The sequence below is a fragment of the Bactrocera dorsalis genome, chromosome 6, assembly GCF_023373825.1.
Source record: "Bactrocera dorsalis isolate Fly_Bdor chromosome 6, ASM2337382v1, whole genome shotgun sequence".
Classification (NCBI taxonomy): domain Eukaryota; kingdom Metazoa; phylum Arthropoda; class Insecta; order Diptera; family Tephritidae; genus Bactrocera; species Bactrocera dorsalis.
This window is the reverse complement of record NC_064308.1, coordinates 16,014,546-16,033,437: the sequence shown is the minus strand read 5'-3', so window position 1 is coordinate 16,033,437 and position 18,892 is coordinate 16,014,546. Positions and strand designations below refer to the sequence as shown.

General features: G+C 34.2%; 1 protein-coding gene across 2 annotated transcripts in view; it reads right to left on the bottom strand.

Annotated features, from left to right (window-relative positions):
• Window positions 1–18,892, bottom strand: part of LOC125779360 (zinc finger BED domain-containing protein 5-like) — a 451,651-nt gene that overhangs the window by 381,400 nt on the left and 51,359 nt on the right. The gene's annotated exons all lie outside the window — the stretch shown is intronic.

The window sequence follows — 18,892 nt, the reverse complement described above, 5'->3', positions numbered from 1 at the left end:
CGTTCAAGAACTGCCCATGCATCCCGAAAAATGCACTGTTTGGTGTGGTTTGTACGCTGGTGGAATCATTGGACCGTATTTTTTCAAAGATGCTGTTGGACGCAACGTTACGGTGAATGGCGATCGCTATCGTTCGATGCTAACAAACTTTTTGTTGCCAAAAATGGAAGAACTGAACTTGGTTGACATGTGGTTTCAACAAGATGGCGCTACATGCCACACAGCTCGCGATTCTATGGCCATTTTGAGGGAAAACTTCGGACAACAATTCATCTCAAGAAATGGACCCGTAAGTTGGCCACCAAGATCATGCGATTTAACGCCTTTAGACTATTTTTTGTGGGGCTACGTCAAGTCTAAAGTCTACAGAAATAAGCCAGCAACTATTCCAGCTTTGGAAGACAACATTTCCGAAGAAATTCGGGCTATTCCGGCCGAAATGCTCGAAAAAGTTGCCCAAAATTGGACTTTCCGAATGGACCACCTAAGACGCAGCCGCGGTCAACATTTAAATGAAATTATCTTCAAAAAGTAAATGTCATGAACCAATCTAACGTTTCAAATAAAGAACCGATGAGATTTTGCAAATTTTATGCGTTTTTTTTTTAAAAAAAGTTATCAAGCTCTTAAAAAATCACCCTTTAGCAGAAAATGTGTGCTCAAGAAGGTGATAAAAAATCACATGTATACAAAAGTTTTGGGAGGTTTTTTGATTCGCCCTTAAGAACGTGATAGGAAAGTGTGACAATTAAACCGGCACGCGTTACCGGCATGTCACTAGGTAACATGACCGGCACTGTTCTAACTGGGTCATAGCATACTTATTTTAAATATTTGCATACTTATGTATGTATTAATGTATGTACTGACGTTATTGTTTACACTTTCATACATATGTATAATACATGCACAAAGTACTCATCAAGATTAAGGGTGGGCACAGCTCCTGCCTTCAATTTTTTCGCACCCACTGCACTTCGTTCGAAGTGCTTAATGCAAACAAATGCATTGTAGGTGGGTATATCCTGCGTTGGTGGGATCCGTAAATTTTCCACCCACTTCTGCAACTCTTCCTGCTTCCTAGGGAATAAAAAGAATCTCCCGGGAGATTCCGATGTGCACTCCCGAACGCGACACTTTTTTAAACTTTTGTTGCTCATTTTTTTAATTAAAACTATTTAAAAATCGTACAAAATCGAATTGGCGATCTTTCCGCGACAAAATTCATTTAGAACTAAAATTCCGTTGACGATTTCTTCTTCAACTTTCATTTTTGGCGCAATTTCCCCAGTAAAATATATATTATTATATATTATATATATGTATATTAGACTTAGAAAATATCTAACTACTTTTATATAGTATACAAAAACTTTTCCAATCAGAAAGCAGAATCCCCTCTTTATCTTTAATTTTGGCGCAATTTTCCCGTCAAACATACATATACATATACGTTAGCTTTAGAAAAAGTCATATGTAGCATACAGGAACTTTTCCGCCATCCAAAAATCACCTGCATATATGTAAATACACATGTATGTATATTGCCCTGCATCGGCTCTCTTATTTACATTTACATGTTATTTCTCATACACTCTAAAAACCCCTCAATCGCTGTTAAATGTGATGAAACTCTCTCATAATTTGTCTGTGGTGAGACTCTTCCATCTCTGCCGAGTTAGCCAAAAATATTTTTACGTTATTCGCGCCGTGAGCCTTCTCTATATTAAACGTTCTCTGCTGCCCGTGAACCTTCTCTATTACTATGTTCGGACCGACATTGAAAACATTTTGAAAACACATTTGTATCTTGTGGAATGTAAGTCGTTCGGACCGACAATTTATGTTTTCGCTGAGTTTTCACTGACAACTAGCAATACGGGTATTCTCTTGCTCTTGCAAGATTGCACGATGACACAAAATGCAAAAATCCTATACCAAAATATGCAAGGCCAAAAGAGCACCCATTGCAGAATCTAGTGATATATGACGGTACGAAAATAAACATGGGTTTTGGTCTGACATATTTTACGGCTATTGCAAACAAATTTTTGCGTGTGTTTGTTGTGCCGTTGCACCAAGAAGAAAATTCTGCAATTGATGCACCATGCAATGGTTTTTCAAGAACAAGAGAATCCCCTTAACAGTGAGCAGCTGTATTTTTATATGGAATGTAAACAAATATATAGTAGCAATTTAGGGGCAGCAAAATATGTCTTCCAAAAAAATCGATTAAACTAGAGCAGGCACCGATTATAGTGAGTGGAATGTAAGTTTTCAAGTAGTTTTCAGCGAAAACTGTGTTTTCGTTTGACAGATTTTACATGGACGAAAACACAAGTTTTCATGCGAAAACCACTTTTTCCCCCGAAAACATGTTTTCAATGTCGGTCCGAACATAGCATATATCAGAGAACGTCTATCGTAGAGAAGGTTCACGGCGCGGAGATCGTAAAAATATTTTTGGGTAACTCGGTCGAGATGGTCCAGTTTCACCACTGCCAGCTCGGCAGGAGAAATCTTAACATTTTCGCTTGAACAGAGCTGAGCGTGAAATAAAAATTATGCTCAAAACTATATATTGCTCTAACAGACGTATGTTCGCTCTTTTGCTTATATTTGTATACGTTTATATGCAAGTTAACGGCAGCAGCCACACAGATACTTAATGATAAATGTAAACAAATTGTATCTTCTCACAGTATTACTGCTTGGTCAGCAGAATACTTTAATTAATAAGAAATCAATACATCACTTGTTTTGATAAGTAAGCAAAATTCAATATTCCATTATTTGTTTTGATAATGAGAATAATTGGAAATCCAATGCTCTGGCATTTCATCACTTAATGTAATGCCAAAGCATCTTTAGTAATAAGCATAGAATTATAAGAATATAAATATAAGTGATGTTACTAATAAAGACCAGTGTATAATCGGCAAGCGTATTGAGTGATCATCTTGATGATCAAAGCGCACCACATATTATCACGCTCAAATCAACACTTAAATCACAAAATACAAATATTTAAAAAACAAAAACATCATTAGGCATTGCACGTCAAGTAGCGGCGTAGCCATCGAGGGAAACCAAGGACTAAGGAAATTACAACACACCACAAAAGACGAGGAGAAGAAGGAGTAAGATTTTATTATCCATATTTATCAAATATATTAGTACATTAATATATAAGACAATCAATTTTAGCAATTAAGTTTAAACTATTAAGAATCATTGAAGGCTCGACCAGCCAAGTAATAAAATATTTTGAAACCGCGATTCATCACCGCAAGGGGGACCCTCCGGTTTATAACAAAAACTCAATTCTGCGATTCTGAACTTCAGACCCTCCAGAATAAAAGAGTCTCCTTTCCTAAAAAGGATCAAAAAATAAAAATTAAAATAAAAATTAGAAATAAAAAAAATAAAAAACAAAATGACGGATGCTCTACCAACTGACTTGGACTATAACGAAATAGACAGAATAGTTAGAAATCTTAAAGGATTTGTATTAGTCGATAGCATTAACAAAAAAGAAAGGGATGTGAATAAAGATAAACTTAAAATTAAATGTATGGAGAAAGTTTTTAAATATATAGGAAAAGATAAGAAGGCCACACTTGAGGATTATTATAATCAGGAGACAGTTATGTCTGAGACTATAGAGATGATAGAAGTATCAAAAAAGGAATATTTGTTTTAAAAGGGGAGTAATACAAGTGCTCCAAAATACGAAAGGTTGCATTATTGCGATTATTGTAAAAGCAACCATAAAATTGAAAATTGCCCATATTTAAAGAAAAGGAAAATTAATAAATAAAAATGGCTTTAACTAGCGAAAATGAGACCTTAGTCGCGAGACTAATTGCCGCAACGAATGCATCACTTAGATTAGAAATATCTGAATTGCGCAGACAAATAGAAGACTTAACGAAGTCTACAACAATAACAGATTACAAACCTGAAGTAATAAATTCAGAGACTCGCTGTGACGAATCCCTAGAAGTAATAAAGTCTTTACCAGAATTTGGGGGAAAACAGAATAAATATGTTAGCTGGAGGGAATCGGCTAACAATGCGATGAGTTTATACGTAAGAGGCAGCCGTAGGTATTTTGCTGCATTGACAATATTAAGAAATAAAATTACTCACGATGCTAATGACATTTTGTCCAACCACGGAACGGGTTTAAATTTTGATGCTATTCTAGCACGATTAGATTTCGCTTACGCCGACAAGCGACCAGCTCATATAATTGAGCAAGAAATGAGTATTTTGCGTCAAGGCAATTACTCCATAATCAAATTTTATAATAAGGTTAATGAGAAATTAACATTGCTAATTAACAAAACGATAATGACTTACGGATCAGATAGTGCCGTAACTAAAGAATTTAATGCTAAAAATAGGCGGGATACCTTACGCACATTTATAACGGGGCTAAACGGAAGCTTAGCAAACATTTTATTTTCACTATCGCCAAGCGACTTACCAAATGCTTTAGCAAAAGCACAAGAATTAGAATCCAACAATATGCGAGCAGCATTCGCATTACAATTTGGAAAAAACTATTCAAATCCCAACAATAATAACAGGCAACATACTTCTAACAACAGATTCAATAATGGTAATTTTAATAATAAATTACGGTTCCCACAAGTCCAACCACAAAGAAATTACAACCAAAGAATGGGTTACCAAAATAACCAACCACGACCTACACCAATGGATGTCGATTCAAGCATCCATACGCGCAACGGTATGTTGCAAAAGCCAACAACCTTTAATCAAAACAATTTAGAAAAAAGGCCACATGGAAGTACACAACAAAATGTGCAGCCACCGACTAAGACACAGCGCATTAATAATATTAAGGAGGATAATTTTTTAGGCCAAAATTAACTCTTCTTCTTCTTCTTCTTAATTGGCGTAGACACCGCTTACGCGATTATAGCCGAGTTAACAACAGCGCGCCAGTCGTTTCTTCTTTTCGCTACGTGGCGCCAATTGGATATTCCCAGCGAAGCCAGGTCCTTCTCCACTAGGTCTTCCTCTTCCTCTGCTTCCCCCGGCGGGTACTGCGTCGAATACTTTCAGAGCTGGAGTGTTTTCATCCATCCGGACAACATGACCTAGCCAGCGTAGCCGCTGTCTTTTAATTCGCTGAACTATGTCAATGTCGTCGTATATCTCGTACAGCTCATCGTTCCATCGAATGCGATATTCGCCGTGGCCAACGCGCAAAGGACCATAAGTCTTTCGCAGAATTTTTCTCTCGAAAACTCACAACGTCGACTCATCCGCTGTTGACATCGTCCAAGCCTCTGCACCATATAGCAGAACGGGAATTATGAGAGACTTATAGAGTTTGGTTTTTGTCTGCCGAGAGAGGACTTTGCTTCTCAATTGCCTACTCAGTCCGAAGTTGCACCTGTTGGCAAGAGTTATCCTGCGTTGGATTTCTAGGCTGACATTGTTGGTGGTGTTAATACTGGTTCCAAGATAGACGAAATTATCTACAACTTCAAAGTTATGACTGTCAACAGTGACGTGAGAGCCAAGTCGCGAGTGCGACGACTGTTTGTTTGATGACAGGAGATATTTCGTCTTGCCCTCGTTCACTGCCAGACCCATTCGTTTTGCTTCCTTGTCCAGCCTGGAGAAAGCAGAACTAACGGCGCGGGTGTTGAGGCCGATGATATCAATATCATCGGCATACGCCAGCAGCTGTACACTCTTATAGAAGATTGTACCTGCTCGATTAAGTTCTGCAGCTCGAACTATTTTTTCCAGCAGCAGATTGAAAAAGTCGCACGATAGGGAGTCACCTTGTCTGAAACCTCGTTTGGTATCGAACGGCTCAGAGAGGTTCTTCCCGATCCTGACGGAGCTTTTGGTGCCGCTCAACGTCAGTTTACACAGCCGTATCAGTTTTGCGGGGATACCAAATTCAGACATCGCGGCATAAAGGCAGCTCCTTTTCGTGCTGTCGAAAGCAGCTTTGAAATCGACGAATAGGTGGTGAGTGTCGATTCTCCTTTCACGGGTCTTTTCCAAGATTTGGCGCATGGTGAATATCTGGTCGGTTGTTGATTTGCCAGGTCTAAAGCCACACTGATAAGGTCCAATCAGTTCGTTGACGGTGGGCTTTAATCTTTCACACAATACGCTCGATAGAACCTTAAATGCGATGTTGAGGAGGCTAGTCCCACGGTAGTTGGCGCAGATTGTGGGGTCTCCTTTTTTATGGATTGGGCATAGCACACTTAAATTCCAGTCGTTGGGCATGCTTTCATCCGACCATGTTTTACAAATAAGCTGATGCATGCTCCTTATCAGTTCTTCGCCGCCGTGTTTGAATAGCTCGGCCGGCAATCCATCGGCCCCTGCCGCTTTGTTGTTCTTCAGGCGGGTAATTGCTATTCGAACTTCTTCATGGTCAGGTAATGGAACGTCTGCTCCATCGTCATCGATTGGGGAATCGGGTTCGCCTTCTCCCGGTGTTGTGCTTTCACTGCCATTCAGCAGGCTGGAGAAGTGTTCCCTCCATAATTTAAGTATGCTCTGGGCATCGGTGACTAGATCACCTTTGGGGGTTCTGCAAGAGTATGCTCCGGTCTTGAAACCTTCTGTAAGCCGCCGCATCTTTTCGTAGAATTTTCGAGCATTACCCCAGTCGGCCAGCTTATCGAGCTGTTCGTACTCACGCATTTCGGCCTCTTTCTTCTTCTGTCTGCAAATGCGTCTCGCTTCCCTCTTCAACTCTCGGTATCTATCCCATCCCGCACGTTTTGTGGTCGATCGTAACGTTGCGAGGTAGGCAGCCTGTTTTCTCTCCGCTGCGACACGGCACTCCTCGTCGTACCAGCTGTTCTTTTGTACTTTCCGAAAACCAATGGTTTCGGTTGCAGCTGTACGTAAGGAGTTTGAAATGCCGTCCCACAGTTCCCTTATACAGAGTTGTTGACGAGTGCTCTCAGAGAGCAGGAGTGCAAGCCGAGTGGAAAATCGTTCGGCTGTCTGTTGTGATTGCAGCTTCTCGACGTCGAACCTTCCTTGTGTTTGTTGGCGTGCGTTTTTTGCTGTACAGAGGCGGGTGCGAATTTTGGCTGCAACAAGATAGTGGTCCAAGTCGATGTTAGGACCTCGGAGCGCACGCACATCTAAAACACTGGAGACGTGTCTTCCGTCTATCACAACATGATCGATCTGGTTGGTGGTTTTTCGATCCGGAGACAGCCAGGTAGCTTGATGAATCTTCTTATGCTGGAATCTAGTACTACAGATAACCATATTTCGGGCCCCGGCGAAGTCGATCAATCTCAACCCATTTGGGGATGTTTCCTCCTGGAGGCTGAATTTACCAACCGTAGTGCCAAAGATACCTTCTTTGCCCACCCTGGCGTTAAAGTCGCCAAGCACGATTTTGACATCGTGGCGGGGGCATCTCTCATAAGTGCGCTCCAAGCACTCATAAAAGGCATCTTTGGTCACATCGTCCTTCTCTTCCGTCGGGGCGTGGGCGCAAATCAGCGATATGTTGAAGAACCTCGCGTTGATGCGGATTGTGGCTAGACGTTCATTCACCGCAGTGAATGATAGTACTCGGCGACGGAGTCTCTCTCCCACCACGAATCCAACACCAAACTTGCGCTCCTTTATATGGCCACTGTAGTAAATGTCACAAGGACCAACTTGTCTCTGCCCTTGCCCCGCCCATCGCATTTCTTGGACGGCGGTGATGTCAGCCTTTACTTTCACGAGGGCATCAACCAGCTGGGCAGCGGCACCTTCCCAATTAAGGGACCGGACATTCCAGGTGCATGCCCTCAATTCGTAGTCCTTATTTCGTTTGCCATGGTAGTCATCAAAAGGGGGGTCACTCATCCGAGGCTTGTTGTTCCTTTTCATTGAGGGTGTTTTTTTACGTGGCGGGTCCCAAACCCAGCGCACAACCCTATGCAGGGGATGTTTCGCCTTCTCACGTTAGCTCGCCTTCAAACGGATGTTCTTAGGCTACCCAGAGGATACTTGGTCAAAGACCGGAAGTCGTGAGCTGCTTGAGTCATATGCAAAAGAATCGTTTCTGGCCACTCCCAAGTGAATGGCGATCAGAGAACTTTCCTCACTTGCGTGAACTTCTACACATGACTCCATCCTCCAAAATTAACTCTGCCATATATATTTCTAGATGACAGGGTTACTGGTCAGAATTTTAAAATATTAATAGATACAGGAGCAACTAGTTGCTATATTAAATCAGGAATATACAAAAATAAAAATAAATTGGATATACAAAAGAGAGTAAAAGCAATTAATGGATTTTAGATAAAACGCTATTATCACATTATCACATTATTCGGTAAAAAACAAATATTCTACGAAATCGAAAATTTGGAAGCAGACTTATTAATAGGATACAAATTTTTGAAGGACATTAATGGAGTGATTAACTTGGAAAAAAGAAGAAATAATAAATAATGAAAAAGAGGAGGATATATTTAGCTTAGGATGCGAATATGAGCATCAAGAAAGTAAGGATGATTTAAGGATTGTTAAGGAGGACGAAAATACTTTGGAAGCAAAGACTTCTAAAGCGCCAGCCGACCGAAATACCGGCAAATATAAAAAAATAAATACTGTGGATCAGGAAAGCTCTACAACGCCAGCTGAAGATTTATACCAGCAGAGTAGAAGCAATAATTATGCAAAGAATATTGTGGAACGAAAAAGTTCTACAACGCCAGCCGATGATAATACCGGCAAATTAAATAAAAAATATATTGTGGAACAAAGAAGTTCTACAACGCCAGCCGATGGTAATACCGGCAAATTAAATAAAAAATATATTGTGGAACAAAGAAGTTCTACAAAGCCAGCCGAAGTTCTTACCGGCAAAATAAAACAAAAAAATAATGGTGAAAAACCAAATAAAAATATGAAAATACAAAATTTAAACTACTTGGGACAAGAAAATCCTAGGACGCCAGTCGAAGATAATGCCGACAATAAAATCCAAAAAAAGGAAGTACTAATATTTTAAATATACATAATTTCAATATTAAAACTGAAAATAAATTCAGAGAATTAACTGAGCTTCAAACACACGTAAAAGAAAAAATTTCTCAAATGTATTCAGGCAATGATACAAGCTTCCCATTTCACCCTGGAGAAATAATTTATGAAAAGATTACAGGAGAAAGAAATAAACTAAATCCTAGATAAAAGAAACAGGTAGTAAAAGAAGACTTAGGGAATAAAGTTAGAATTAACTACAAGAATAGAACAGTACATAAAGATAATATTAAATCTTAATCATATATTTTTAGAGGATGATACCCCTAATTATTCTAACATTAATTACCAATACAATGACAGACATTGTGGACTACACAAGAGAAGATTATGTATTATTAGAAGACGGAGATGTAGCCCTGTATAATGACTACGGAAATATTGTTCACATCACTAATTTAACATACTCTAGAGAACTTATAAGTTCAGACACAAATTATTATAATAAAAAACTCAGATATAAAAATTTTGAACAAAATAATGAACAAGACAAGGCATATATTAATGATTTAGACACAGATCCAGAAATAGAACTCATAGAAACTTTATTAGAACAACTACAAATTAAAGATACAAGATATAGGAGAGGAATAAATGAAATAGGTACATTATGGAAGTGGATAGCAGGAACACCAGACCATGACGACCTAGTGTTAATAAATAATAAATTAAACGAATTAATTGAAAATAATAATAAACAATACACAACAAATTCTAGAATTTTTGAAATTATTAACCAATTAACGGAAACAATTAATAATATTAATGAAAAATCTGATATTAAAATTCTAACGAAACGAAAAAATCAGTTCCTAATAACTGAACTACCAAATATGATTAATACAATAGCTATAGGAAAAACGGGAATTTTAAACCCAACAATTTTAAATTTAGACGAGATTAAAAACATAATAAAAAATGAACATGGACGATTGACAATAACTGATTTAATAGATATTTCAAAGTTTAAAATTGTACAAAATAAAGATGTAATAGTTATATATATTAAGTACCCAAAAATTATATATGATTGCAAATATTATGAAGTAAGAGCAATCACACAAGAAGATGGTAAATTAATAATTAATAATGAAATTGCAAAATGCAAAAAAGAATATATAAATATAAAAAATTGCAAAAGAGAAATGATAAATACTTATTGTAAAATTAATAATAAGAATACTTGCCTATGAGATATTTTGTCCAATAAAAAAGGAAAATGTAAAAAAATTAAATAAAAACATAAAGATATAGATATAATTAAAGAAGGAGCAATATTAGTCTCTGGAAATCATACTATAGATGACTCTGCCATAAATAGAGTCTACCTTGTAACATTTGACAACTATACAAACATTGATAGTATAATTTATGAAAATATTGATTGTAAAATTTGGAAATATTTAAAAAATAATCATATTAATAATTATGAAATTATAGAATATATGGAAACTCAGAATAAAGAATTTAAATTTGAAAACATAAATATTTTGAGTGAACGAATTAATGAATTTAAAAATCATTCACTTTCCTGGTACATAATTGTAATACTTGTACTATTAATAACAATATACATAATCTATAAGATTTTAAAATTAAAAAAATTATATAAAGCCAATAAGCAAAGCAAAAAATTAAAATTTCAAGAATTGTCATATAATGCTATTTTAGAGAGCATTTACAATATATCAAAAAATGATACTGAATCGGGGACGATTCATCTTAGAGAGGGGGGAGTTAACGGCAGCAGCCACACAGATACTTAATGATAAATGTAAATAAATTGTATCTTCTCACAGTATTACTGCTTGGTCAGCAGAATACTTTAATTAATAAGAAATCAATACATCACTTGTTTTGATAAGTAAGCAAAATTCAATATTCCATTACTTGTTTTGATAATGAGAATAATTGGAAATCCAATGCTCTGGCATTTCATCACTTAATGTTATGCCAAAGCATCTTTAGTAATAAGCATAGAATTATAAGAATATAAATATAAGTGATGTTACTAATAAAGACCAGTGTATAATCGGCAAGCGTATTGAGTGATCATCTTGATGATCAAAGCGCACCACATATTATCACGCTCAAATCAACACTTGTGTTTAATTTCTACCGCGCGAATTTTGTATTTACGTCGCGTTCGAGCGTTTTTAAAAAGTTTGTGCCGAATTAGCCCTAAAGAAATGAAACCAGAAGGTTTGGATATTTGAATCAGACTAACTTTCACTTTATTAATTATAATCGTTCAAAGTTACTATTGCAATGAATTATTGCTTACAAATCACAAATACTTATTATACTTATTACATATGTTTACTTAAGGGGTTATATCCACTTGTAATTTTCAAAAAATCGATTTTTTTCATTTTTTGAATGTACATATATTCAAGAATATTCTCTGAAAATTTCAAATCGATCCGACAATTAGTTTCGGAGATATGAGCGTATTACTAAGAACGTTTACGTTAAACGCGTTTATCTCAAAACCGTGTTTTCAGAGTCGGTGAGCAAAATTTCTCCGAAACCGCTAAACCGATCGGTTTGAAATTTTCACACGACTTACTCAGATATATTTTTCAGGTAATGATCGAAGGAATAAGAATTTGGACAATAATTTCGACTTTTTAAGCCACTTTGAAGTGAAAACTTTTCATGAAAAACTGAATTTTTTTTTTGAACCGTCGCCATTTTGGCAAAAATCAAAATTTTGACTAGACCTTCGATCATTACCTGTATTTATTTATCACAAAACTAAATATTTTTGGTTTTTGGTTTTCAGATAATTTGGACCAGAGATATCTTGCTCACCGCCAAGCACCTTTTTTTGGACGTCTCTCCGCAGATCATCTACAGGATCTAGGAAATCCAATATTTTTTTAAATAAACCGCTGATTTGTAAAGTACATTAAATTCTGTTTAAGTACATTTTTTCATTAATGTATAAAATAAAATGCCTCTTTGGAAAAAATTCACAAAAAAACGCGTTTTTTCTGCCTCGCAAGTGGATATAACCCCTTAAATGCTGACTAAAGTGATAACCTCATAACTTTACAGATTCTCGGAAATATTGTTAATAAAATGATTTTGTTTTGTATCTTTTAATTTAAATTTTGCGATAGCACAGGAAATGGTATCACATTACAATTTTACTGATTTCCGGTTGTGCTATTTATTTCATTAAGAAATTCTGCAAATTTATCAGTTTTACTATTTGTTAGTGGCTTATTTATATATGTAACTACTCCCCCTTTTAGATTAGAATTCTCCTGAATTCTTTTATTTAATATTATTTTTATATATTTGTGTTTTTTAATAAGGACAGTAGCTACTAACAAAATTATAATTATGCTTAATATATTGCAAATATATGATATATTCGTATGTATTTTCAGTTTAAAAATGTTTTCTATATTTGACTTATGTTCTTCTACAATTTCATCAAATGTAATTTTTTTCTGAAATTCTGATTGTCTTTATATTTTACGGTTACAATATTTTCCTTTATATCTTCAACAAAATTTGAAAAATAGTAGTCATTAATTTTAATTGAACAATTATTAAATCTTATTACATAGTTTCCACTTATTAATGGTAGTTCTTGATTACATGTATTATTGATTTTTAGGGTATTTGCATTTTTAATAAGTATTGTTTTTATATTTAATTGTATTATTTCGAGTTCTGTAAACTTAACAAGATTACAATTATTTTTTAAAATACAATGTTTGCTTGTTTTCATTTGTTTTAATGATTTATTATTTTCAAATATCAGCGTTTTATTTTTGTAATTAAATATTTCTTCTATTTTTTCATTTATTTCATTCTTTTCTCTGTTAGGTATTGGAATAATTTTTCGTAGTTTTACATTTTCAAAATTTTTTAGTATTTTTATTCCAAATACTAGAAATGTATTATTAACAATTACTGTTCCTAGTTGTAGATATTTTAATTTATTATAATCAATCTTATATTTCATAATTTCTTCATTGGTTAAAATATTCGGGTGTATTATCCCATATTTAGCTGATACCACATTTTCTTGTATGTGTTCTACTTTACTTTTTAATAACTGAATTTTGGTGTACTGATCTAAATTAACGTTTGTTTGTATTCCTCATATATAAATTTATTTATTGAATTAAGCTCTCTTTCAATTTTTACCCTGTCACTTTTAACAATCTCTTTTAAGTGTTCGATAGCTGATGAGAAATAATCGTTAATTCTAATTTGTTCGTTAATTGAGTCGTTCGTTTTCAAAAAATATGTCTGTATATTTTGTCTGTCGTCTTCGTCCATTGTACCAAAAAGCCATTTTGACATACTGCCAATTGCATTAACCAGTCCTCTTTTATTTCTATCTCTAACTGTCGTAAGTGTCAGTAGTTTATTTCTTGTATCTAACAACTCTCTTTGTAATATTTCTTTATTTTCCAATTTCATCAAAATTACATTGTCTGTCATAGCATTTATAATATTTTCTAATTGTTGAATGTCAATAATATGTAGTACTATATCGCTATCTTTTGGTATTGCTTGATCTCTAATCTGTAAATCTATAAATCCGTTTTGTTCCTTTATTTCTGTTAAATTTATTGTCCCGTTACAATGTTGTGTCATTAAAGCTATCACTGTCCACATTATCCAAATCTGTAAATTTTAAAGGTCTTTTTATATTAGAAGGATGAATATTTTCTAACTTTTCTTTCTTGTATTTAGGTTGTTCCTTATGCCTAACAGCTTTATAATTTTTTATAAATCCTTCTTCTCTCTTTTCTTCATAATTTTCTTTTTTTTTGATTTAATTTATTTATAATTTTATTCTTGGCCGCTATTAAATTGTTTTTTATTATTTCTAAATCTACTTCATTATGCTGTACCTTATTTGGCGTACATTTTATTGTTGAGTGACATCTTTCATTATAATTTCTAATTGCTTTTTGTATTAGTTGTTTTATTGATAACCCTTTATTTAGTTTATACAAGATTCTAAATTTTTCTGCTATAGTATTATGAAATCTTTCTACATCTGCATTACCTGTATGACTATTGGGTTTTGTTAGGTGGATTTCAACATTTTCATTATCTAAGAACTCTTTTATTCTTACTGCTTTAAATTCGTTGTCTGCAATAATTTTTCTAGGCTTCCCTACTTTAGTGAAATGATCTTCTAGTTGCTCAATAATGGTTATGTGATTTCTATCATTTAACGAGTATGCTGCGCCGAACTTAGAAAATTTATCTACTACTGTCAAAAAATGATGACCCTTCATTACATACGTATCTATATGTATAATATCATTAATTTTTGAAGGCGTCTCCGAAAGTTTCAATTTTGGTTTAATAGGATTTCTATCGTACTTTACTTCCTGGCATATATCACATTGATTAATTACAATTTGAATTAATTGCAATAACTTTGGATAATATATTTTATTCTTTATTTGGTTATATGTTTCCTGAATGCCTGAATGAAAGCTTTCCCTAACGTGATATAAAGAAATCTGTTTGACTGCTTCTACTTCTGTCTCAATATCTTGTGCTCTCATTGTACATTTTATAAATTCTAATTGACTATTATTAGAAAACATTTGGATTAATTTTTCCTGAACTATATTATATTGACGTTCTGAAATTTCTGAAAATATTCCTATTTTACCTTTTGTGATATATTTCCTAAATATCTCACTCAAATTATCGAAATCATATTCCGAAATGAAAATAATTCTTTTGCCGTGTATAATTTTTAACTCTTCAGTTTTGTTGTTTGTTAAAATAATTTGCGTCTTATATTTGTTAACAATTTCCTCTTTGATATAAAAATGGTCGTCTAATTCTTCTTCTGCTGAATGCACTGTTGCTAAAGTTTCTTCATCTTCCTCTTCCATATTGTTTATAGAATAGTTTGAACTATTGGACATTGTTTCGTCCATATTTTCTGAAATAATATCCTCATTTTCTTTTATCCTACTTAAAAAATCTGCTACTTTATTTTCTTTGCCTTTTAAATATTCAATGTCAAATTGGTATTCTCCAAGTTTTAATAACCATCTTTGATGTCGAGCTGATATATCTTTTCCTTTGTATTTAGAATGTAAGAATTTTATCGGTTGGTGGTCAGTAAAAATTTTGAATTTATTTCCATAGAGGTATGGTCTAAAATAGTTTATGCTCCACATTATCGCAAGAAATTCTTTATCTGTTGCGGAATAGTTTCTTTCGTGGTTATTCAAAATTCTTGAAGCGTAACACACTGGGTGTCCCTCTTGTGATAATACTGCACCAATCGCATAATTGGATGCATCAGTTGTTAAAATAAATTGTTTTTCGAAATCTGGATAACGTAATATCGGATGAGTACTTATTAGTATTTTTAATTTCTCAAATGCTTCAATATACGTTGGATCTTTAAGATTAATTTTAACTCCTTTTTTCAAATACTTGGTTATAGGTTGGGCTATTCTAGCGTAGTCTTTTACGAATTTACGATAGTAACCGGTGATTCCTAGAAAACTTTTAATTTGTCTTTCTGTTTTTGGGATTTGTAAATTTTCTATGACTTTAATTTTATTAGGATTTGGCTTCATGCCTTCCTCCGTTAAAATGTGTCCTAAGAACTCTGTTTCTTTCTTCAAAAAATTACATTTGTCAATTTGGATTTTAAGATTTTTACTTTCAATGATTTTAAAAATTTCGCCTATCGCCCTAATATGTTCATTCAATGATGTGCTAAATATTAGAATGTCGTCTAAATATACTACACATGTTTGATTTATATAGTCTCTAAGTATTTAATTCATTAACCGGTGAAATGTGGCTGGTGCATTTTTCAGTCCAAAAGGCATTCTTACGAATTCATAAAGTCCATGTGGTGTTACAAAAGCTGTTTTTTCACGATCTTCCTCTTTTACAAGGATTTGATGGTATCCTTTCGCTAAATCTAAAGTAGTAAAATATTGTGCTCTTCCTAATTTGTCTAAAATAGAATCAATATTTGGAAGGGGATATTTGTCATCTATTGTAACCTCATTCAATTTTCTATAGTCTATTACAATTCTGTATTTCTTTTCACCTGAATTATCTATTTTTTTCGGCACTACTATTAATGGGCTCGAATATCTTGAGTGACTTTTTTGGATTATTCCCTGCTCTTCCATTTCCTTAATTTGTTTTCTAACTTCAGTTTCATGCTGAGGTGGATACCTATACAATTTTGAATTAATCTGCTGTTGCGTTGTGGTTTTAATTTCATGTTGGATTTCCGTTGTGTTAGTCAATTTATCACCGTCTTTAAATAATTATTTATTATATCTTTTGAGCAATTTAATTATTTCTCTATTTTCTTCCTCATTTAAATGATCTGGGTTTAATCTCTCCAATTTTAATTCCGCAGTTTCAAGATTACAAATTTGATTTAAGTCATTTAGTTTATTTAAAATCGAACTTTCTTTTCGGTTTAGAGTTATTTTCCCATTTTCTATATCAATATACGTATTGAGAAAAGTAAGCATATCCATGCCTATTATAAAGTCATATTTTCGTCCTCTTAATGGTGTAACTTTCCATCTTGTTCTCGCGTTACTAGGTAAGTTAAATTCTTCTGGTGCTAATGTATGTACCTCATAATTTATTTTATCTTCATTTGTAATTGTACTAAATGTTAAAGGATTTTTCAATTTAATTTTTGGAAAATCATCGATCTCGCTATTAATCAGGCTTAAACTAGCTCCTGTATCAATTAGTGCGATATAATTCTTTTTATTGATTTTAATTTTTATTTTAGGTAATGATTCCGAGGCTGCTTCGTAAAAAAAATACTATTATTAACTTCTTCTTCTCTTGCTATATCAGTTCGTGAAGCTCCTACCTGGCTTTGCCTATTCGAGTATAAGCGATCTTGGCTATACTGGGAATTAGGGTGTCCTGCCAATTGAGGGCTCATTGAACTATATTGGATATTATCTATCTCCATCGGTTCGCCTTGGTTTTGTTTAAATTGATTATTTCGACCATAGTTCTGTCTATATTGGTTTGATTGATTTTTACCAAAGTTTGGATTATATTGATTTGGTTGATTTTGATTAAAACTTGGCCTAGGGTTCCTTACCGCTTGTGGTCTTTGAAAATTACCCGAATTTGGTTTATAATTATTATTAAATCTTCCGCTATTATATTGTTTAAATTGGCCTGATGTATTATGTTTAACATTATTTTCGTATATTTGATTATATGAACCTTGGTTTTCTCTACTTCTATAATTTGTATTATGTCTTTGTCCTCGATCAGGATACCTGTTACTATATTTTTCCGCAGAGCTATCTCCTTTTGTTTTAAATTTCATGTATTCTGGCCCAATATTACTGTCTTCAAATCTTCTACTAGCCATTATCCTTATTATTTCATTTAGGTTCCCTTCTTTATAAATTTTATCTAGTAATACTCCTTGAGTCATCTCCTTTACTGTATTTACTAACAAACTGTCCATGTTACTTAAGTCAATGTAGCTGTCACCCCTATAGTACACTGTCAATTCGTCCGACTTATATTTAATATTTTGAAATTCTTTCATAAGTTCATTAACAGAACTTACCTTAAGATTCCCAATCTTTTTATATAGATGATGTGGCTCCACTTCGGGTCGATATCTCAATTTTAACGTTTCTTTTATTAACTGCCAGTTGTCTGGTTGAGGTATATTGATGATGGTGCTTTTCGCCTCTCCCTGGATGGTCCTGTAATATATGGTTCGCGTCACTTCCTTTTGTAGCTCTGCATCATTTGTTGTTGATAGCAGGTATTCAATGCTGCTGAAGAAGGAATTTATGGAAATCTCGCCTGTCCCCGTAAATATCGGCAGGTCATTTACTGTTTTTATGAGTGTACTCGTATGTCTGCTACTGTTGTTTTCTTCCGTCCGGTTTCTCAACTCAAGGTAAGCTTGCCGCATTTGCTCTAATTGTTGCTCTCTGCGAGCAAGCTCCTCTACCAAGTTGACTGCCGCCATCTGAGTTTGCTCGTTCTCCATGTTTCTGTTGTTATCGTAGGCTCGGTGCCTTGACGATTTAGTTATCTTTTCAATGGTTTCGGTTATTTTATAAACTTTATTTTTTGGTGAATTCACGCTCTTCTTGTTTTGAGTCGTGTTCACTGCAAAAAACTTTCACAAAAACTTTTGTTGTTTTTTTTTTCACTTGTTCAGGTAAATTAACGCCTTTTAATTTCTAAGGTCGTTTTCACTTCTGAACTTTTTGATTTAGTTTTTCCTTTAACAATTAACGTTCACTGCACCTCGGTGGTGTCGATTATTGTGTCTTTCCGGATTTGTATATAGTTAATTATATTCTGGAGGGTCTGGTCAACTCCTGAGTTGGCTACAGAATCGAGGAATTAGTTTGGGGATTTATAAAAAACTATTTATAACGATTTCCGGAAGGAAAAAAATTTCTATTTCTCGAATGCGGTTCGTTTCACTGAATCCTTAATACTTTTTAAGGATCCTACCGACTGCACCAATTTTGTATTTACGTCGCGTTCGAGCGTTTTTAAAAAGTTTGTGCCGAATTAGCCCTAAAGAAATGAAACCAGAAGGTTTGGATATTTGAATCAGACTAACTTTCACTTTATTAATTATAATCGTTCAAAGTTACTATTGCAATGAATTATTGCTTACAAATCACAAATACTTATTATACTTATTACATATGTTTACTTAAATGCTGACTAAAGTGATAACCTCATAACTTTACAGATTCTCGGAAATATTGTTAATAAAATGATTTTGTTTTGTATCTTTTAATTTAAATTTTGCGATAGC